The sequence below is a fragment of the Ammospiza nelsoni genome, chromosome 1 (genome assembly GCF_027579445.1).
Source record: "Ammospiza nelsoni isolate bAmmNel1 chromosome 1, bAmmNel1.pri, whole genome shotgun sequence".
Lineage (NCBI taxonomy): Eukaryota > Metazoa > Chordata > Aves > Passeriformes > Passerellidae > Ammospiza > Ammospiza nelsoni.
Window position 1 is genome coordinate 95,465,374 of NC_080633.1, and position 24,515 is coordinate 95,489,888.

General features: G+C 36.6%; 1 protein-coding gene across 1 annotated transcript in view; it reads right to left on the reverse strand.

Annotated features, from left to right (window-relative positions):
- ZNF407 (zinc finger protein 407) overlaps positions 1-24,515 on the reverse strand; it is a 335,692-nt gene that overhangs the window by 37,147 nt on the left and 274,030 nt on the right. The gene's annotated exons all lie outside the window — the stretch shown is intronic.

The window sequence follows — 24,515 nt, forward strand, 5'->3', positions numbered from 1 at the left end:
TTATCACTAGGGTGTTGTGTCTATATTTCTAGTTTAAGAAATATAGACATAAAAGTTAATTTGTAGATATTAATTGAATACTATTTTAACGTTATTCTCATCCAGTATCAGACAGTTGGTTTAAAAAAAAGTAAAAAAGACTGATATGGATTGTCTTTTTTTCCCCCTTTTATAGACTTGGCAAAGACCATCAGTTTATGACCTGTTTCGTTTCTTGCCAGTAGACAGCACTGAAAGTTATAAAACTAAAACAATTGCTTTCATTTATATCTTTTCCTGATTACTCTGATAGCTGAAATGTCTGAAGAAGTTCAGAATCTGTAAAGCCTGTCACATTATAGAAACATGTCTCTTTAAACTAAATGTGAAATTCCAGTAATTGAAGTGATAAATCTACTGTTTTTGCTGGGGTACTTTTGATGAGAACTATAGTAGTAAATTAGAAATTATTCTCTGCTGTTATATCATGGTAAAAGCCTTTCCATTATCTGTTGTCAGTCACTAGGTAAGGGCAAATAACTCAGTTGTCAATCTAACGGTGGAACCTTAAGTTCTGGGAATAATCAATAAGGAAAAAAACCAAAAACTCTCTATTATCTTCATGTAATTCTTCAGACAACTTGGAGTTGTTTTTTCCCTTTTTATTTCTGCACATCTCATTTATTCATAGATATATTGGATATCTTAGAATATTTCATTTTTTATAGCAAGTTTCATGTCAGCTCGTTTTCAAATGGTATATGAGAGTTACATTTCAATACGGGTAAGCAGCTCTACCTATGTGTCTATATGCAATTTTACACATGATACAGACTTAATTAAATTAGCAGTAAAAGCCATCTACATTTTATTATTGATTTTTCAGCTACACTATTTATTGACTAATATTTCTATTTTAAAAGTCCATGATGTTTTGCTCTTTCACAGATTCATGTAAACACCATTTGAAAGACCACAATGAATCTCAACATGAATACAAAAAACAACTATTATATGCCACTTACTTACATTACAATCTGGATTGAGAAAAAAAAAAAAACAAAACAAAAAAAGCAAAAGCAGTCACTTCCATCAGTTATGATGCCAAACCTTTGCAACCTTGCTTGGTGCAAGAGACAAAAGAAAGCAGCTCTAGGAGTTCTTAGCTCTGACAGCTACTCGCTCTATGGTCACCACTTACGCCATGTAACCTCCATTTTCATCATTCCATCAATAGGTAAAATAGAAGAACAAAGTCCTAAAACAAATCCAAACTCAACTCATGATTACCAGCTGGACTGAAATGACTTTTAGGAAGGATGTGTGGCTGGAACTACCATTTTTAACACCTATCACTTATTTAAAAGATGGCTGGAAGAGTGCTGAAACAGTATTTTCCTGTTTATGTTTACATGTAAATTGTTCAGAACTTTTGATCTAGGATTAGTTACAGACACAGAATAAGGACTGAAATATGCAATCAGAGAATGTTTAAATAGAACATTTTTTCCTTCCCGATTTTACCATCTAATGGAAATAGGTGCCATTTGTGAAATTTGGATGTAGGTATGAATTCCAAGTCCTGGAAATTTCAGGGTTCTGAATCAGTCTCAAGTTTATTCTATGTTTTTTAGAGGGAAAGAATTATTTGCAGGTAAGAGGTAAAAATTACTGCTTCAGCAGTGGGTTTACCCTCCTAATATTAGAATAGGTGAATCATTAAAGAGTAATCATTAAAGTATTTGAAACTTAAACTAAAATCAATCAAAGAGAAGCAAAGAAAACAAACACAAAACTATGTCTAGCAATTTTCTCATTAACTACTGAGAATATTAACAAAACGTAATAAATTTATATACTTCAATTTTGTGCACTTGAAAAAAATGCTGCGCAAGAAAAGAAAACCTGCTTGTAAAGGAAGAAATTCTTGGGTTGTTCCACTTTAAAACCAGATTCTACCAATCTATTATTGTACAGAACAATTTGCTTTGGTAGCCAAAGTCCTGGGCTAAGGAATAAAATATGAGCTACTTGTCCAACTTGCTCTTTGGACTTGCTTGTAAAGAGAGAGAGAAAGGAAATGGAGGCAAAATGAGAAAAAAAAAGATGAAGTAAAGATTTGAATCTGAAAACAAGTATTTTTCTTGAAGGAAAGAGGTATAAGGGACTGTGTCCTAGGTTACAATATATAAAGATATATTCTATTCCCATCCTCAAGAGTTGTTGAAAGCAGGAGGGACATTTTTTTTTCCCTTATCTCCTGTTAATGGGCCCATCAATGCCTTTCCACATGACTCAGAGATAACTCCCTCCAGGAGGCATTTCTGTTTAATGGACCCACCCCAGGACTCACAGAATTGATATCAGCCCATTGGGAGATGCTCTGCCCGGGGGGGAGGAGCTAAGAATCCCCACCTGGATATAATCTGGGGTTGGGGACAGAACAGTGAGTCTTTCACTGGATTCCCAGAAGAACAGCTGTCTTTTCCACTAGATCTTCAGAGGAAGACTACACCCTTTCTACAGGACAGAACAGAACCACAACTGTCACTTCAGGAGGACTGCAGCCACCAATCCAACTGGACTGCTACCAACACCCTGACCAACAGGGTGTCAGGTTGTATTCTGACTCTATCAGTGGTTTTTCTTTTGTATTATTGCATTTTTTTTCTTTTCCTAATAAATTGCATTTCTGACTTGTAGTCTCTCGCTGGTTTTGCTTTCAAACCAGAACAGACTGCAAGAAATGCAATATGAGAAAGAACGCTGAGGCTAAATTTAATTTCTTTTTCTTAAATACTCAAAGAATTAGTCTCTTGCTAGAGTCTTGTTTTTATCAGAAAGCTTTATATCTCAATTCACCTAGTTACAGGGAACTGTATCTAGGTGAACTAGAGCTAATCCTAGAACACAGGTTTACACCAAATTTAACTACACACTGCACATTATATAATCATGAAGAGTAAGAGAAAAAACAGAGAGGGCAGAGAAAGGAGAGATTAAATAAACATAAGCAATCAAATTCACTGTAGAGTGAGGAGATAATTCTGATACTTCAGTAGAAAGTGAAGTAAAGGAAAAGAGAAACATGTCAGTCCTAGCCTGAGATGAAGTGTAGAGAGGAGTTTCAAAAAAGGAATGAAGCAAACAAAAAATGGGATGCATGAACTCCAGTGCATCTTAAGGACTCTCTGAAGTTCTTTCCCTCTTTCCTTTTTTGTGATTACCTCCTATTTAGCTAGCAGGATCTCTGTAAATCCATGCTTTCTAGGACACTGTCTAAGAGCACCACAGCTGATTAAAAAGACTACCTTTGTGTAGCACCACCTTTTTTTTTTTTAAGTTGCTTTAAAAAATACTCACTTTTCAGGTTAGATAAAGCTCACACAAAGTTAAAGAGAAGACTGAAATCTGACTATTCAAACTGCATTTTACAGGATAATTCTATTTGGCTTGGGAAGGTATGTCCCATCATATAGCATAAAAAGGTTTTCTTGCCATTTGGCTCCTGAATAAACTGCTGTACTATAACCTAGAGTCTGTTTGTCAAGAAGTTTGATAGTCTGGTTTCAGTTATAACCCGTTTTCATTTTCTAATTTTTCCTCATGCTGTCTGTGATTTTCCATGATTGGCCCCTGTCTGGTGATGCTCTTTGGAAAGTCTGATACACTCCATGCCAGCTATTTTTTCATCATGTGAAATCAAAAGAGTAGAAAACTATCATTATAAAAAAACCCTAAACTAAAATCAAAATGTAATTCAGATGCAGCAGGATGTTGGAAACTTGCATGTATATACTATGTACTATTAGAGATTCACACACATTTGAGACTGTGAAGAAAGATTAGAAAACAGAGCTAAATGACTGAAATTCATCTTTCTGTGGACTGCACAGCCAAACTAATGAAGTTCTGAAATCCTTAATTAAGAAAAAATTTTTGCATAAAATTTTGTTTTGTTGAAATATCATTAATGCCCATCATGACACTTACAAAAAGAATACCCTTCCTGTAACACAATACCTGTAACCATGTTCATATTTGATCACCATCATACTATAATGTAGGATAGAAAGATTTTTTTTTAATTACAGATTAGAAAATGCACAAAATGAAGACCAACACATGGGAAATGCATCAAAAAAGATGTACAAGAGAAACTTTTCCACAGATAGAAAACATTAAGATTATAAAATTACTTGTATCCTTATTGTGGCAGTAAACATGGAGACTTTCAAAGCAAAAAACATTAGCACCTATTTAAACATTGGAATTCTTAAAAACTTCACTAGAAAAAAACAATTAATGAGGTAATTTTACAACACATAGTCTCTCAACTAAATAAACAACAGATGCTTTCTGAAAAGCATAAAAGAGAAGAAATCACAGCACAAAAAGGAAAAAAAAAGTTCAAAACTTTAATGTCTCTCCAGAGGTGGGAACTGAGGAAAAAAAAACACAACAGAATATTGTGTAATGAAGACTTCACATTTCATTAATCATTAAACAAATTTTACAATAAGAAATTATGATATTCACAGCCAGTGGTGTTCTGACTTTAATCTTGTTCAAACCAAGAGAGAAACTTGGGATGACTAAGACCCAATTCAGCATCAGAATGCAGTTCATAGTTTGGCCTGCTCAAAACTACCCTAAAGAAACATGGCTTTGAAGAAGGACACTTGCAGTCAGTACTAACAGTTGTTAAAATCCATTTATTCTCCTCAGTTCTATTTGCCTCAGGACTGGATTTCTGATCCACTTCAGATCTTATACATGCTGATTTCACTTAAGAGATGGCTTTGATGATCCTTGTGGATCTCTTCCAACTCAGAATATTCTACAACTCCTGTCTGCAACTTCTGATTATTTTTTCTTTATTTTCATATCTTAACTGGAAAAAATCCTTAAGGTTGTGAAGTTTGTATGCCAAAATTTAGATGCATACGACTAAACTAGAGACCCAAGCAACAGCACAAAGCTTATGTTGTAAAAGGAATTATTTCAACTTTTCAATTCCTGTTTTTCAAAAGGAAAAACAGGAAAACATTGTTAAATATTGTTAAACAGGAAGTTTAACAATGATAACATGATAGTGCATTATACGTGAATAAATTAAGCTTCAGGGCAAAGAATGACTTAATGGAGTTTTTTCTTCTCTTTTGTCAGATTTCTAGAGAAGGTACATGAAATTTCTTGAGTCAGCTTCTTTCTTCTTTGTGGTGATTTTCTAGATTTTTACCTCAGACATGATGTTAAGAAAGGCAAGTTTGGTCTTGTTGAGCTTGGCTGAAGGACAATGGAAAAATACAGGAGGCAATAAAACCCTTTGGAATCCAGAAATGCAAGACTGTATCTCTTCAGGCAAAGCTGGGCTGTGGAGTCCATGTTCTGATTTTGGGATGGTTAGGGGCAAGCTTCACACAACAATAAAACTGAAGTCTTTTGAACTGTCACTCAGGCTTTAGGTTCTGGTTTATAACAAAATCAGAGCTTTATAAAATTACTTTTTTTCCCCTCTTAGTCATGAACAACTGAATAATTTTCATGACTTTTCTTACCTCTAAACTGCAGCTGGCAGAGCCAAATTGATCTTGAATAAAAAGGGACTTCTAAACATCTATATGTCCACATGAATATCTGACAAACACCCACCAGATCTGAAAATGGATTTTAAAACTTTCTTTAGTGAACACAGCTTAAGTAGTACCTAATTTAGGTTCTAGTTCTTCCAGTTAGACACCTCACTGTATGGAATCACTCACAAGCCACCTCCACTAGTAACTCTGTTCAGTTGATACTGGCAAAGCCTCCTGTATTTAAAACAAACCTCCAAGGCATAACTTTGGCCTGAAGTAAAAATTTCAGTTCACTGTATTTTACACCACTTAGAAGCAGATTTCCTGGGTACATCTGGAAAAAAAAGCTCTAAGTTTTTACCTACTGAAGATATTAGCACCTATTAGCACCTTCAGTTCCACTCAGGACTTGAAAATGTTCATGAACAAAGCAGGCCATATTCTCTCTACTTCTGCTGCTGTATTTAATACAGAAAATATGAAAGCACCAGTGACCTACTTGTTTAATTTAAAATGCAGTATTTAAGGTTGCACCCTGATGAATGGGGAGGAAAGTGTCCTTTACCTTGCTCCTAGACTGGCTGAAAGACAGTACAACTTACAGTATGTGGGTACTCTCCAAAGTGAGGGCCCCTCTTACACATCAGTATTATTCAGGGACTGTTTAACTACATGCCACTGGAATAACCAAACAGTCTAAAGGAACTTTCCATTAGGTAAATCTGGCCCAACATACAGAAAAAGTAATAAAATATTAACAAGTTTTTAAATAAATTTTTTTCATATGTGATTGGATTTTATTCTACTAATAAGTAGCCAGCACTCTTGCCTCTTTTAAACAAACATACTTGCTAAAATGAAATGGGTATCTGTCTTGAGTCCATATTAGTAAATAGTACATTCCCCTTTTTTTTCACGTACTTTGGTCACAAGTGAAACAACTACTTTGATCATATTATATCCCTAAATTACAGAAACTGTTACACTAATTGTTATACATATGTACATGATAAATAAATAAAATCACTGGGTATTGGTGGCTCACTGTGGTGACTGCACTATCAGTTTCCTTAAGTTATCTTTCAAATTCTCTTGAAATTGAGCCAGATATCATATTATAAATTACACTAATAGTTTATTTTCAGAACTTTTGCTCTAAAATACACAAACTAACCAGAAATCTCCTTAGGTTTAGGGAAATAATGCAGCCCCCATGCCTACAGAATGATCCCAGGTTTGAACTCTGATCATCTTTCATCTACAAAACTGTCTGTGAGAGCACCTAGTGCCACCCAGCAAAGCAATAGTATATTCATGCACAGAATTTTGGCCATAAACTCCACATTAAATGCCATACACATACTTTCAAAGATATTACTTTTAATTTGTGTCTAATGACACAAACAGGTTCCACAGCAAACATTTTTTGTTCTGTTTTTGACAAGAGTATTTCTATTATCCTCTAAAAACTTTTATTTTCTAATAGAAAATCACTTGAAATGATTCCTTGGAAGCAACCATCATTGCTATTCATATTTTGCAGGAAAAAAGAGAAAGAAAGCAGCTTTTTATTCTTTTGTTTATCCTCATGAGAGAAGTACATGAAAACTGAAAGCTAGTCTGTAACAGGTACAGTGCTGAGAAAATCCTGTCCTGCATCTCCATTCAATAGTAACAAACACTAATTTTGCTGAATTAAAAAAAATGAGGTTTGTATATGAGGATAGGGGGCTTAAAAATCAGCAAGAGCACTTCCAGTTTCACCCTTTGAAATCTGAGTACCAGAGGAGGACAGCCACATAGGTTCAGAAACAGCCATCAGTTTAACCCTCAGACTTGTGAATGATTTTTCTTCCAGGGAGATTGCCACGCTGCTACAGCAAGCCACTGTATTTAATTGTTGTTCAACTTCCTATGTTTAATGGTGGTATAAAAAAGGAAGCGAGACTAGAGAAAAATAAGACTTTTACTAAGCTGTTATTGTCCCCTCTGGTTTGCTTCCAGGCCCCTCAATTTCAATCCATGTTGTTCTATTTTGAGGATGTTTTCAGATGCATTGAAGTGCACTTCGACAGATCCTTGAAGCACAACATGGATTGAAATGAAGTTGCCTGAAGATATTAGTAATAGAAATCTCTGACACAGAACTGCACATTGAGAAATTGCTTGATACTTAGTAGAAAGCTTAATGTTAATACAACACTGCTAATACAGAGCTCTATGAGAAAGATTAAAAAAATTTTGTTAAAAGAATTTGCGAATGAAGCAGCAGGTTTGGGGAAGAAGGAAGGGGCATGCATAAAAAACATTCACAAATACTTAACATGCAGCAGCCTATCCCTCAAATCCCCCAAAATAAAGCAAAAAAGCCCCTTAAGTGCATATTTACATAATCATTTACAGATTTACAGTTACCTGTCCCCCCCATCCTTCACCTCTTTCCATGACATTCAGAAAGAGAAAAGCAGGTATACAAATATAAAATATTACTTTTCCTACTTTAGCATCCAAATTCCAGGGAATGTGGTTGCACAAAAAAAAAAAAAAAAAAAAAGAAAGAAAAGCATTCTGTAAATATTTTTGCTTCTAGATGAGGATTTCACAAGTAAAATTTAGGCCAAAAATACTTGTAATAGCTAGGTCATTAATTCTTTCCTATTAAGGAAGTTTATAATGGAAGTACAGACAGACCTTCAGCTATCATGGACCAAACAGTGATATCTCAATAAACCCGGCAACTATTTAAAATACCCTTATGGGATGACATTTGAAGGAAAAAGGAGATTTTATCACTTATGGTCCCAATCTAACAAAGAGAAAATTTCCCTTCCCCTCAGGAGATGTTCTTCCCGGTGGAGATGGCAGGAAAATGAGGAACACTTGCTGCTCAAGCTCCCAGCTCTTGAGCATGGAATGCCCTGACCTGTGTGAGACAAGACAGCATAAACACAATTCCATGACTGCTAATTAATTCACAACTGTCTGGCTTTCCCCTCTGCCAGATTTTTGCCTTGGCATAATTAGCTGTAGCAGACCAAGTCCTTCCTCCTGTTTACATGTGTTCTCTAGATCAGCCATAGTAGCAATTCAGTTTTGCTGGGCAGATACTATCCATTTACGAACAGGATTTAGAAAAAACTACTAAAAGTAGGCTTTTGGTGGACAATTTGCAGTAGAAGGTAAAGAGTCAGAATCAAAGGATGCCCCATATGGTATTGCATGTATGGGAGAATGGCAGACAGTCAGAGGATGCAACTGCGAGCAGGCACCTGCTATTTAGTTGTTCTACAAAGTTTTGTTGACACAGTCCAAACAAGATTGCTGCTGAATCTCTGCTCCTAACTTAAGCTAAATTCTAATATATTAGAAGAGATATGTAACATTATTTTGCATGCTGAACAAACAGAAATGCATGAGCTCAGCTGCCCACTGGTGGTATCTGAGATGCTGAAGGCTATTTGAAATGTCCTCCAGGGTCAGACAGGCCAGAGGAGGCACTGGATGGACACCACACCCTCCTGGAGAGGCAGTGGCAGCTTGGGGAGCAGCTCAAATCCAAGCATGGGAGCTGTGTGTGAGCAGCCCAGCCAGGTGCCTGTATGCCTGAGGCTAACACAACTCTAATTGTGACCAATTTTTAGAATCCAGGTGCTGACTGCAAGGATTAACATACTGTCTTATTTCCACAGACTGTTTGAGCAGGCACATTTTTTACATTCAAATTGCTCTACACAAATCTCAGAATGTGTTTAAATGAAGAACAGAAATTCTAATTTGCCATATCTACAGACTATAGTAAATGGCATGAAGTCTTAAAATAAATATTCTACATTTAAAAACGGCTTGCTTTTTCTTTAGAAATTCTCTGTTCACAATAATTCCTGCCTGTAATGAGTAGGATCTCGTAGCCTGATCCATGATATGCTATATTAAATGGTGAAAGTTATTTTAAAAATTAGTACTCTTTTGAGTCTTTTACAATAGTAAGCTTTGTTAACACATTCAAGACTACACTGTTCTTCCTTGCAAGTTAGGACAGTGTGATTCTTCTACATGGATATGGGAACTATCCAAAACTGGGTAGTCCTGTAAAGACTAAAAAAGTGCCATGTTCACAACTTTGGGAAGTTTCAAACAAGGAAGACATTTTGGGAAGACAGAACAACTGGTATCTATCAGAAGGTCATGGTCAGAAGTTGCAAACTGGGAAGAAAATATGACTGTTAGGAGTGGTTAGTAATAGAGAAGGAAGGGACTGAAAAATAGTAAGTGACTGAAATAAAGTAACTGTGTAAAAGTAAGCTAGAACGTGAGACAATGGTGAGAACAAATAAGAAAAAAGGTAAGAAGAAATGGACTGGAGGAGCAGGAAGGAAGTAAAGGAAAAAGGCTGGAGAAACTGTTAACAGGATGAAGAACATCCAGTTAGGAGGACAGAAATAGGGAAAAAAAGAGAGAAAGTCTAAAGAAAAAGTTAAATGAGTAAAAACATAACAGGTGAAAGGAGTGAGTAATGAACAGGCAGAAATGACAGAGGTAAGAGGAGATATGAAGGCAGCCCTGACAGAAAAGCAGGAGTACTGTGAAAAAAAAAAAGAAAAGTCAGGGAAGAAAGAGTTGAGGGAGCAGCCTTAAGGAAGAATGGAACAAATGTGCCAGGTGCTCTGGGTTCAGTGTCAGAAAAGTGTGACCTCTTCATGTGAGCATACTGCTTGGTTAAAAAAAAAAAAAAAAAGAGAAAAAAAAAGAAAAAGAAAAAGACAATAAGAGCAATATGAGCAAGAGTTATCATAAGAATCTAAATTTAATATGATTTGTTAATGTTTTTTCCCACCAGAAGCTTAAGAAATCCTTTCAAGAGAGTTTTAATTAGTGAAAATAAAAATTTTCAGATGCAAACTTGTCTGGTTTTGCCTTATTTGCTAAGAGCTTACATTCAATTAACAAAATACAAGCCAGGTTTAGTTTCTCCAAACAAAAAACTACAGGCATTCAACAGCTCCAAGTAAAATGGTAAGGCCTTTTGTCTTAAAGACCAGAAATGCAACAGAAACAAAATATAATAAAAAATGAAAATGCAGGTACAGGAATTATGTATTTCATACTGAATAATTATTTCTGTACTGCCCGTAAATCCTCTCTGGTAAGCTGTGCATCTAAAACTCATCGAACTGCCAAGGGGTAAACGCAGCTCCATCCATCACACAGCCACTTGACAAATACATTCCATAATAGAAGTTTATTTTTATGGGAGGCTGAATCAAGGACTTTCCCATGCATACAAAAACTTGTCAAAATTATTTATGAGTCTTGCTGAGACACACAATATGTCATATCAAACTCCTATTTTCCTTCCAAGCACAGACTGTCAATATCTCTGCTACTATCAATAATGTGGAACACCGCTGCTATAGGCCCTCAGGATTTTGAGGTCATTTGCCCATCCTAGGCTGCTGCCAGACGCTGTCTCTAGCTGCAATGCAGCTGAGGAGAGCTGTATTTACAGCCTCTATGAGGTGTAGTTAAGGTAAGCACTGGGGACTGCAATCAAAGGCTTTGCCAACATAAAATAAAATGGAAACATATGTTTGAAATATTACAGTTGATTATATCTAGAGTTATGAAAATAATGAAAAAAATTGCACTGGACTAAATTAGAAAATTCAAAAGCTTACCAGCATTTTCTGGCATAATTAAACAAATAATCACTTCTGACGAATATGTTTGCACCTTTCTGAAACTATGCTAAGGAAAATCCTCACATAACAAGGCTATTAATATACTTTCTGACCAGAAAGTTAGTTGAAAATCTCATGAACTTTGATAATAATAAGGTAGTAAAACTACTGAAACAGAGTTTATTTAGTACAACCTGCTTTGTTTGCAAAAGAACATAAGAAGTCTTAAAGAAAATGCCATCATTTTTGCTAATGGGCCGAAGCATTCTGTGCAAAAAGCATTTAACTTTCTGAAGGCCACAGCCCTACATCTTATTTAGCCATATTAATTAATTTCAGCAATATTACTTTTTCTGCTGGTTGTTTTACAAACACTACACAGGCACAGTGTATCCTGTCTGAGATGTGGCTGAACTTGACATTAATATTTTGAATCTTTTTGGTACCAGCCCTTTTCTCACCATGCTGGACTATCCCTTTTGCCTCTCCTGCTGTCAGGAGCTCTGTAGGAATGTCTCTGCTAATCCACCTGGCTGCCCTGAGCCACCTCTGCCTGCACTGCTCAGGTACCTTGGTGCAGGACTTCTCCTCCCAGGATCATGGTGCAGAAACACCCCAGTGGCCCCCAGAAGCAGTGTGAGTCTCACAGGGCTTTTGTGCTTGGGACACAGGCTGCTCACCCCTAACACACCCCTGCCTTGGCACCCAGGCACACCTCACCACAGGAACCACTGATAGAAACTCTAACTGGGCCTTCCTTGCCGCGGTTGGAAAAGACTTAAATTTTTCTCGAGTTAAAACTCGCCACAGTGCAATAAGGGACATTATTACAGCACATCTAAAACCTTAGCTCACTGTGCTTGAACAGATAGCTACAACTACTTGACCAAACACACAGACAGAAAAGGCCTTGTTTTTAGGCTGTGCAACAGATCCCACCTCGTGATGGATTTGCTCCACAGTTCATCTACTAAGTGATTATGGGCATAAAGAAAGGGAGATTCATAAGGCACAAGGAAAGAGGTTCTCCCCTCAAAGGAAAAGCTGCAGGTTCATCTCAGCCCAATAGCTGCTGGACATGAAAGATTGACATTTGGGAAGTCACTGAGCCTCTGAATCCTGTTAATTTTTAGCTGCCCATCCATGAATGATAGCATGCTCTAGGGATAAACTATCCAAATCTGAGAGAAAGAATTTCTTCAATGAAAGCTCACAGCGGGAGATTTATTTAGCTGTCCCCTCAGAGTCAACCATCACAGTAGAGGAGATCACACTGACACTGGAATTAGCTTTGAAGGAGCTGTCTTGGGTATTGGAAAGAGTGTGGCAGCAGAAGCATAGAAATCTGTGGAAAATTCACACTGCAAAGACAGAGGTACAGAGCTGCCATTGGTACATTTTTTCCAGTACTGCATGCAGGACAGCAACACATGCTGATACCAAGCATTACTTTTGTAAAGCCCAGTGTCTTCAGCAGCAAATATCCCTAATGTCCATCCAAAGGCAGCATTGTCCCATCCACTGAATTTGGTTTTATAGTAGCTGGTGGGGAAAGTGCATAGGGCACTAGGCATACACATAAAAACTTACAGGGTTTCTCTCTTCAGTGACATATATACTTAAAATCTTACTTTCCAAAAGGTATGGTACCTGCTGTGATTGGTACAGATGGAAATAAGAGCATCCCAGGTGGGTTCCTTTACTGTTTGATTGGCTGACAATTCCCATGTACTCAGTTAACCTATTGCAGGGTCAGTTTATGGATCTTGAGAACCTATGTGTAGCTTGGAAGAGCTTTCAGGCTGAGGTCTACAGGGTGGGCTAACTCTTCTTACAAGACTGTACAATGCCTGTCGCAGGAAATCAGAGATTATTAAATTCTACCATCTCACAATCACTGGCTTCTGTAAGTGCTAGCATAAAACCTTGCTAAAATAATAATAAATAATGAGGAACAAGGCAATAAGTTGATTGTCAACTTAGAGCTAACCCTACAGAAAAGACTACAAAAAAAGGATTTCTCATAATTTTTAATTGTTTCACTAGAATAGGTTTGCATTGTTGTCTTCAATTTTTGTGTGCCCAGAGAGAATTTATAGAAGGCTGTTTACTGCCAAGTCAAGGAAAGAAAAAAAGAAAGCACTGTCAACCCACGTGAACATATCCAAGTTTGTCCAGAAGATGCATTTCCAGTACTTAAAAACCCTCCACTTTCTTACAGCATAAGGGCAACAGAGCTATTTAACAATTTTTGTTAGTGGTTTAAAACTGTCAGGAATCTGAGGTCTTTTAGTGGTATACTTCCCACATGACGTAGGTGCAACTCATTTTGTCCCTAACAGAAGCCATCATGCCTATTACTCTTTGAACACTGCACTGCAAATGTACCTTTTAGAAGAAGAACAATATAATCCTATTGATTTTACTCAGCCCTAAAATGTAATAATTTGAGAGTATTTTCAGGCAACAATAAGGCTTTATGACCTAACAGCTGATCACTTTTTCATACTTCACCACTGACGTGTATTACTAAATCCAGAATCCCAGCTCCTGTTAAAGAATATTTATAAACACAATTACTTATTTAAGTTTAATGTTCTGGTGATAAATCATATGCTGCTAATAAAGTGCTGTACTTACTGTACCACTCTTATCTTCTGAGACAAGGAAGATGGTGCCAAAAATGACTGAACAGCCAAGGAAGAGTATGCAGTGTATTTTATACCTCAGGAGACAGCAGTAACTAAGACACAGCAAATGTCCTTTTACTCTTAACCATTTTGCAACATTACAAGAAAGAGACAAGTCAAAGATTAAAAGATGGACGGTCTGAATCATCACTGACTTGCATCCTGAGTAGCTATTTAACACTTCTGCAAAATAAAATAGTAACATTCTGACTAGCAGCAATTTATATTCTCTTTTCACAGGTTTTAATGACTGCACTAGAATGGTGAGGAAGAAGAACTACCTTGCTGCATTCCAGCAAAAAGGCAAGAGATTTTTAATAGCACTACAGGTATAAACTTTTAGAATGTGTGACAGTTATACGCATTAGCTTTCACATCCTATCTTTTATTTTCTTCTAAAGAAGTACATGATTGAAATTAGATGGCTTGGCCTCTTCCCTGCACTGGTCATATTTTGTTGCCAGTAAAAGAACCACTCCATTTCAGTTACCTTTGGAAGAATTTCTAGGAAAGGAAAGACACAAGAACACAGTTGCTCCATGGTAGCTGCTCTTTTCTCGCACCAAAGATGTTTCACTCCTGCTATGTCCTTAAGCAAACATTTTCCTTCTCTTTCTGTCAAACTAAGGAACTTTGTTAGCAACACCGTAGGACAGGAGATAACTATAGAGCTCTCTAATTGTTAAGCTCTTGCAAGGGCTGAGCCTGATCATTCACTGAATTGTTGAGTTGATGGGATTCATGTAGCTGGTTATAAATTGATAATCTAAATTAATTCATTCAAGCAGAAATCGATTTTGTAACTCCTTGAGAGCTTGTAATAATGCTTACCTCCTACCGTTAGCTGCATTCTCCGTTTCATAAAGCTGGTCGGAAACAGCTGGATTCAGGTGACCTGCTAGCTCATTAAATCTGTTACATGTTCGTTCTGGTAAATGATATTAAGCTGAAATGTCCTTGCGTTGATTTTTTTTCCTTTAATTTTATGACAGAAATAACCTAATTTGTAACACAAAATAACAATCTCCTCGGATTACTTTGCCTTGTTAAAATATTTTATGCATTTTTCATTTACACGAAGGTAATGGAAAAACACTTAAACTATCTGTTATTTAAGCCACAAGAGATATGTTACTGAAAGTCTGATAGCTGCAAAAATGATTGCCTCTTCATAGTCTTTGCTTTATATCGGTAATAAAAGGGGGACAATTCAATTCATCGGTTAGTAAATAAAGTACGATAGTTTTTATTTTATTTGCTCTGCATTGCAAGAACTAAAATCAGATTGCTTTTTGAATTCACTTTAAAATGGGCTCATTACTTTTCTTTTTTAGCTCTAAGGCAAAATGTTTGTATCTATTTTGAATGTTATACCTATTTTAAGATATAAAGTAAATATTACCTAATTCTGAATGTCAGATTAAAAGCATAAATTTCTTTCATTGACTCCTCTATAATTACTTAAATATTGGTGTCAGGACTGTCAGTAAGAAGTCATAATTGAATCTGAGCACCTCAGTATGGATCTGATACAATGCATAAATACTTATTTCTCAGAACCTGATGACTTCCAACTATCAACTTTTATGACAAGAATAGAAGTGTCAAAAATTACACTGATGGAATGCACTGCAAGGCGCGAAATGCATGCTTGCCACAAGATAAAGCCCAAATTCTATGAAGTCCAGTGCAGAAACAACACTTCTTAGGGAATGGGAAAATGTGATGCTGCTCTTCTATGCAGTCCATTCTTCACACATGTAAAAGGATAAAACCAACCCTGAACTGAAAAAAGCCTAAATATGCCCTTGAATATTCCAGTTTCCCACTTCCAGCAGACGTCACTATAGAGCAAGGATTCATGCAGGCTGAAAAAATGGCAACACTATCCAAAGGAATTACAATAAAAACATTTAAGAAGGCTTAGCTATTAAGATAATAGTAGCTAAAATCAGAATTATTAGCTTATTAAAATTAAAGATCCATATAAAGATAAACCATCCTTTTAATTATCAGAAAGAGAAAGCAGTATTGATTTCAAGCTTCTGGCAATAACAAAGCACAGAAAAGCATAATACATTCAAAATACACCTCTCTTTTGGGGATGTATGAAAATCCCAACCATAACAGTAAGAAACTCATATACATGAAACCTCAAGTATCATGTTTTCTAACATAAACCAACATGTGATAGATATTCATGCAATGAGCATACAGCCATATATGACACTACCCATAAAGAAGCAACTGCTTTTTCACTCATATATTTTTCTACATTTGTTATCACCAAGCAGCCTTTACTCATTCCCCAAATCCTAGTATTTACCTGCACATAGAATCATCAAAATTCTGTCCAATAGCATTTATTCAGTAATAGAAAAATCACATACAGTAACAGTGAAAGGTGATGGTGGTTTTCAGAAACATAGTGAATGTATTCTGGGCTCTAAAATGCTGATGAAATATCTAATATTCTTTTCCTGTTTAAAAGAAACAACAGAAAATAATTTTATCTAGCCAGTATTTTTGTTTTAACATTTACTGCCTTAAGAATTAAAACTGTGAAGTCCATTCTGTGCTGTGGCTTTCAATCCTGACTGGCTGGAGTTTGTCTGAAAGACAAATGCTACTCAAGGTAGTGCAAGGCTAAATGTTGTAGGCAAGTCTCTGGGAAGACTTGTCTCCGAGACATAAATTCTAATGACAAAAGGCACATAAAGGGAATTTTTTCACTATACCATACCTCAAACAATGTGTCCTGTTTCCTCTGTGAGCTTGGGTAATTTGTCTGGCCTACACAGAGGCGTCAGGGTAAAGCTTTTCCCAATTTTCTCTATTGCTTGTGATCTGATATTTGCATAACATAGGGTGAAACATTGTCCATGCTTGATAAAGACTGGAGAGTGTGAAGTAACATAGAACACTGCCTTCCAAGAATACTGGGGCAGAATGAGGGAACAAAGAAACATCTTGTCTGTTGTCCCTCCTCATGAGTGTTGCCTTAATAGCCATTGGCTCTGGGGTCTTTGTTCTGTGAAAAGGAGCACCTGTAGGTACAGCAACAACTTGAAAACATTTTTTTCCACTTTTCTTGAAGCAACAATGCAGAAATTGAGCAGGATAAGCCGTTCATCAGACTGCTCCTATGGATATTTCCACTGGCCAACTTGGGGCGTGTTGGAGAAATGTCCCTGTGACTGAGAGAGGACACTGGAGGTTCTGGGGGCTGACAGCTGACTCCCAGCTTGAGAACTCAACATCTGAGCTTAGTGACTGAGCTATCTTCTGGAGCTGGAGAATATTTTGGTGTGCTTCTTTGTTAATTTTGTTTAGAAACTTTCCATAAAGACTAATGAGTCATAAGTTTTGTGGTGTCTCATACGGCTATGGCTCACCCTCATGGTGCACTCCCAAACAGGTGCCTCTAAGCACCAAAACGGGCATTGAAATTAACCTGGGTAAAATGTTTGTACAATTATTGCTCTGGAGAGGCAAAAAAAAAAAGCTCTCTAGTATTCCTCCTGGCTTAGAGAGTAAACTAAGGCACACTGCATGGACATGGACTTATGTACACTCTGTTGGATACAAAATACTCCTAGGGGAAGAACAAATTCCATGATTTTTGAGATAAAAGAAGAGCAGAGGAAAAGCTTGCCAAATGAGGGAGCTGTTTTGCACTGCAAGGGAAGGACTCCTAAAGGAAAAGGAAGAGCTCTAACTGAAAGAGAGGAGCACCTTGGGCGCTGATTCCCTGTGCTGCTTTACCAGCAGTGTCAACATTAACAGTAGGTTAGTCTAAACACAAACCATGCACAAACACAACTTATACCAAACAGCAAAGGTGTGAAGATGGAGAACATGACACTGCACCAGACAGAACAGTCTTAGCAATTCTCCTACAGACACTTCCTATCTTCAAAGTAATTGTAGTTCTTGGATAGCTCACACTCTTCCAGTTATATTGTGCTGTATCAGTCATAGCCAGGAAAAAACACATATTATTACCCAAGTAAAGTCAATCATTTTTGAGTTCAACAGATACAGCAGTTGAACCTCTGTTATTTTCAAAAGGATAAGAAATGGCCATATTGTTTCTGGCAAAACAGATCACCTCAGTACAGATCCCAGCAATTAAAAAAAAATAATCCAACCCATCACCCAGCAAAGGCCTGGGTCCAATGCTAATACTTATGCATGGGAAAATGTGTAAAGGCATGTATAAGCATCTTAAAAATCTTGATTAAAAATTGTTTATTCATTATACTTTCTATTAATGAAATGTTGCCAGCAGAATAGCACACCTGGGAATGTATGGCTTCCTCCTGTTGTTACATTGCTGCAGATGATTGCAAAAGGAAAATACCAGACAAGACCAGAGAATCCTGTCATTGCCAAAAGTGAAAATATTTTTTAAAAATCTATGATCAGCAATTCCCTCCTTTGCTTCTTAGCACAGCCCCTCTTCATGATACTTGCAAATGGAGCACCACACGGACATCAGTCGCTGCCACACCCTTCCTGTTGCTAATCTGTCTTTTTAAATTTAATTTCTTTTGTGGTGGCTTTTCCACTGTTTAATTAGGCCACGGGGAGTAAAGAGAGGCAGTCTCACTGTCCCTTCAGAGTTTATTTCACAGACTGTTCCCTTCAAGGATTTTATTTCTGTCACTGAAAGCAGACATCCTCATATTGCTTAAACACAGAAAATGATTAATACAATGAGATTGTTATGCTCCTAGCTAAAATGGCCTTCTTTGTAATGTGAGCTACAACAGCTTGAAAAGATGGGCGCTGACACTACACTACAGCTGACAGTTTTTCTTTTTTTAGGTGTACTATTATTGGGATCTGTAATTCTGTGTGACCCATAATAATAATCCCACCATTCTCCTCATATTAATATCATAAATTCTGCAGACATAGATGATATTACCATATATCAAATATGACCATAAAACCAATGTGATCTTAACACCTTTTGATTTATCTTGAAAAGAAAAATACCAGATAAAATTATTTATGCTGATATCACCAAGTCTTTACTGGGTTACAGTAACATGGTAAGATTATAATATTTATAATATTTAGGAAGATAGGCAGTTTTGATAGCTTTATTAATCTGTTCCTTGAGTTAAACTTCTGGATAGTTAATTTGTATGTTATTTAGCAGTCAGTGTTTTCCATTCTGTGTCCCTGGCCACAAAGTTGAAATTCTGCAAAAGCTGTATTTGGTATAATATTCAGCAGATACAATAAGTAGCCTAGTTTAAAGGGACACCAGTCAAATAATAACATTTTACAATATTTAAGTGAGATCTCCTAGTGCCACTGCAGTTAAAGGTCTCCAAGCTAATTTAACACATTGAGGCTTAAAATGGCAAGCTCAGCTTTGGAGTGATTTACAATGAAACCCACGACACACAAATATCAAGCTGACTTAATACTGGTTTCGAGTTTTGTATCTCTGAGACCACTTATACGTCCCAGTAACATGATCGCGGTGGAGGATTCTGGAACACTTAGAAGACTGAAGCAAAAGCTGAATTTAAAATACTGAAACCTTCAATTTGCCACCTCCTTCTTCCCACCTCTGCTCTCATCAGAATTAGAATTTCCAGACAGATTGTACCACGTGATTGGATGTTTGGACAACTGCTATAATAACAATAAAAAAAAGAGGGAGCATAAAATGGCTGAGGTGCTGAGGCTGCCAAAGAAACTGTGCCACATGCAAACATGATTATCCTTGTTTTAAGTAAAAATCTTGAGTTAAATTTGCTTCAGCACAAAGGAACTATCCAGGGGCCTATACACCACTTATGCCTTCAGTCAAGAGCACCATGCAGCAAAAGTGCTGCACTCCTGCTAAGCAATGATGGAACAATATTTGTGAGGAATTTTTACAAGGCACATAAACCTATGTACTATGAAATCCCCCTTTACAGATATGCTCTGCAAAGCACCAAACAGTCAGGCTAAAGCAAACAGGCTTGTTGGGGAAAAAGGAGGCAGAAGCAGAACAAAAGAAAGCAACAATGAACACCACAGCTTCAGAAATACAGATCAAAAGGTGCTTTACTGCCACTGGGGAGAGGATTTTTTCACGATTTCTTTGCAGTAAATTTATTCAGGCCCCAGCTTCAGCTACTCGTTTTGTATGTTGTTGGCATGAAATTCTGCCCTCAAAGATCACGCCTGTGAGAAATTGTATATTTTTTTTTCAAATGTCCACATCTCATAAAAAGCAACACATGATGAAATTTCAGCAATATAGCTGCCATTAGGAACAAAATTTCTTTATGAGGTGCACAGGCCTTTCAAGAGGATAAACAAGTTTTTCCTCACTGAGTAATCATAAAAAGATCAGCAACTCAGTTGAACTATAAGAAAAGCAAAAAGCAGATGGGAGTAAGCACAGCCTCAGCTCTACCTTTACAACTATTGTTAGAAATGGGCAGAAAAAGGGGCAATGACTGTCCCAATTGGGAAGAGTCATCCTTAAATGTGTCTGCAAAACTACAGTGCCACCAATCATTGCAATCTTTTCAGAAATTGTGTTAGCTCAGATATTTGAGAGTTTAATGTCCCACTTTCTAGACTCAAATACTTAAGTAAGAACAGTTACTTGTTTTCATTTTTGAGGGAAGAGAGAAATTCAGTAACAGAGATCAGAAATTACCACCCAGACCAGCTGTGCAGCAACATGTAAGGTGGCAATACCAACACTCTTGTTGCCTTCACTGTAACCAGTGTTGTAGGACAACTCTGTCTAAGGCAGACAATCTCCCCATACAACCCAGACTTGCAGCTGTGGCTATATGCCACAATCTACTCCTCAATGTAAAAATTTCCTTTGACACAGATGACTTTAATGGCTTTTTCTTTGTAGCTTTATAGTATATTGTATAATTAATTCAGGAATTAAAGCTGCCTAAATGCATTCAGACACAATGAGCCACTCTTCCGAGCTGTTGCAGTCTATTTTGTCAATAAACCTAGTTCATGAGGTTCTTGTTTCCACACATCAATACAATAAGAATTGTGTACTCTGGATATTTACATATCTATCCCATGGAGAGATTCAGATTTTTGAAGACTCCTTAAAAATAGATTTGTTAGTGCTATACTTAAAATAATAATTTCAATACAAATTTAGAAATACAAAATTTCCAAATGAAATAAGTAAAAACATTTCATGTAATTTATCTGGCAAATATGCTCCCAACATTTGAGTTAATTCCCTTTTTTTTTAAAGTGTAATCAACTTTGTGAATTTTTCCTTGAAATACTTTACTTTCCTTTTGAGAGTATCCAAGGAGCATTAAAAGAAAAGAAACATATGACTAAGAAAAACACACATGACAAACTGAAAGATCAGAAAGGATACTATAACTGAATTATTTTCCTTAAGGGTGACAAAAGAGCAAGGTGGAGAGAGAAGTGGAAGAGAAAGGTGGCCTCCAGAAAAAGGGTGAGAGTAAAGAAAGTTAAATTTGCCTGCTTTCTTTCTGAATTCCCACTTACTACTTCAACCATTGAAATATCAAGGACGGCTTTAATTGGCTTTGCTCAGTGCCTGTGCTAAATATTTTAGAAGCCATTAAACTGGAAGCCATCTCCTCTCAACTCAAAGCCAAAAAACACTGTTTATGTAAGAGGAACAACCAACTAAGGTGACAAAGTAAGAGTTCATTTTCTGATCTTGCAGTTTCTGGTTATACCAGCCACCCTGAGGTGTGCTCTGACCAAGGAGGATGGCACCACCTGAGTTACACTGATGGCTCCTTAAAAGACAGGTGATAATTTTCTCTTCCTCAATACTGGCTGCCCAAAGTATGTGTGTGGTGCAGTTTTGTACACAAATACATATGCAATTCTTTCTTTTCAATATCTTGTATGTGTTCTTACGCCAAAAATATATACCCTTTTTTGAGAGCAGTATGTTCACAATGTAAGAAACAAAATCTGGAAAGCAGAAAAAGAGCAGCACTCTAACTCACTGATAGGAATATGGTGTGACAGGAGGGATGAATAATCAAAGATACAGTTGATAGTTTACTGTTAAAATAAATTAACCAATCCACTGACAAAAAGTCTTGCCTACTGTATTTTATAGATACAGCTCTGACATATTTTGATCACAAACAGTTTCAAGAGAGGATCACTCTGCCAGCTGGGCTGTTCTTAAACAAAACCTCTATGTTTTGATCCAGGAAACATCAATCATCATGTCTCCAAAACCATTACCATTTATTGAGCACCCATTAATATGCTCAGTGCTAAATAAAGCAGGGGAACATGCTGTCCTTATCCACATTTCTGATCATCTGTCCTATATTTTTGAAGTCAGTTTGTCTCTGCATAAAATCAAACATCTAAAGTAAACAAACACAGAAATATTTTGGTACTATGTACTACACTGCAATACTTTTTGCATGCTTGTTTTATCTTTCACATTCTGTAAATATAAAATAACTCCATTCCAACTGCAGGGAAAAGAATTGAAAACAAGACTCTGCTGGACAAACAAGCCTGAAAAAGGAGTGAGGCTGCAGAGGGGCCACAAATCCTGTGTGTGTTTCAGCAAAAGGAGGACAGAAACCTGAGCAGCTGCAGAGTTGCTGCAGAGAGCTAAGAATTAGAGGAGTATCTCTGTGATGGTACAAGTCAAAAATACAAGGAATTTCAAAGGGAAACAAGAGGGTATGAACATCAGCACCGATTATAGGATATGTTTCCTGCACATAGGAGAACATTTAGCTAAGCCACGTTCAGTATCTCTGATGTAACTGAAGACCAATTTGTAGATTCAAGCTCTTGGATAATACATCATAGATAATGGCTATCCACAGGAATTCATAATAGCAAGTATGTTGCTTCTGAAGAGAAGAAATTACATGTTTTAACACAGAAAAAAACCTACAATATCCCCTCAAAGAAAATCAAGTCTTTTAGAAGTAATAACAAATGCAGATATTGAGAAGATTAAAATCTACTTCTGGTTCAACTCAAAAAAAAAAACCCACAAAAACTTGTACTTGAAACCCTTGAAGATCATAATCTTGTCAAAGTATTGGTTAAATTTTAATTATATAAAACATAAAAAAATTGGTGTAATTCACCATTTTTTAAAAAGGGATGAATATGTATCAGTTAAATGTTCTTACAGTTCTGTCTATCTGCTGTGTTAGACAAGAAATAAAGGTGATGTTCATAAAGACAGTGATAAAATTTCCTTCACTTAATAGTCAACTCTCTGATTACTGGCCACTGGAGTATTAGGTTGAATTGTACCACTGATGAACAGCCAAGGGCCTCAGTTAACAAAAATCAGTGCTTTTAAAGTCTTTAATGATCACAAAAAAAAATGAATGAAAGCATTTGTCAAGATTATGATTGTCATTAGAAAATGCTAATTACATATTAGTTTAATAATCACCACATGATCATTTACCAAAATTATTAGATTTTTTTACTTACTTGGAAGAATGAACTTTTTTTTTGTAGAAAGTGTTCACAATAGTGCTCTTAGAGGCTAAGAATTTTAAGATTACACATCTTCTGAAGCTGTGCTGCTACTGTCAGAAAGCTCTGATCTGAGTTTAATGCCAACCCATCTTATTTCACTCACTTAATGATATATATTACCCTCTTAAGGAAAGTTACAGCAGTGTACAATTCATAAAGCACAGGTAATTTGCCCACAAAAATAGGTCTACAATTAAAAGTTAAACTCCAGCAAAAAGCCATTTGTTAATTCATATATATGTGCTAAGTAAAATATATCACTCTTCAATATTGAGCTGAGATCTCACCAAAAACATGAATTCTGAAGGTGTTAGGCAAGTATCAAACATATCTATAAGAGCTGTGTCATCTCAACAATACAACAAAGGAATATGCCACTAGAATTACAATGACTACTTCATTTTGATAACAAAAATATATTTTTCTGCATAGTAGTGTTAGACCAGTTCCACAGGTCAAGTTGCATCAGCAACCAGTAACTTAATCACAGTAACAACAAAAAAAGCATCATATGCGAAAGTGAGCTCAAATGAAATTTTTCTCAGCCAGTGAGAATTTTTACCATTCCAATCAAATCTATTAATAATTCAGTACTTAAGTTCTTTAGCCCAAATGCAAGTATAAAAACTCCCAAAAGAACAGTTTTCCCATTCTCAGTTTAAAGTTCACATTTTAAACAACTAGAAGTAACTCAAACAATCACTTTCTTTTAAGGGGACAGCATAATTGAACCATGTCCAACAGTACATCTTTAACACATACAAGCAGAATAAAACCTGAAAACTATAGAAAATATTTCATATGTTATTTTCCACCTAAGATCAATGTTCTGACTTGGAACAGGCCCTTGTGGCAAAAGGGCACATCTCTGCATTACTGATCTTAAGAACATCTTAAGAACATCTGTGCACCTTGGCCACAACCGCCTGCAGCACTCCGGGACGGGGACAGACTGGCTGGACAGTGCCCAGGCAGAAAGGGACCCGGGGGTGCAGCTTCATAGTGGCTGAACATGAGCCAGCAGTGTGCCCTGGTGGCCAAGAACGCCAAGGGCATGTGTG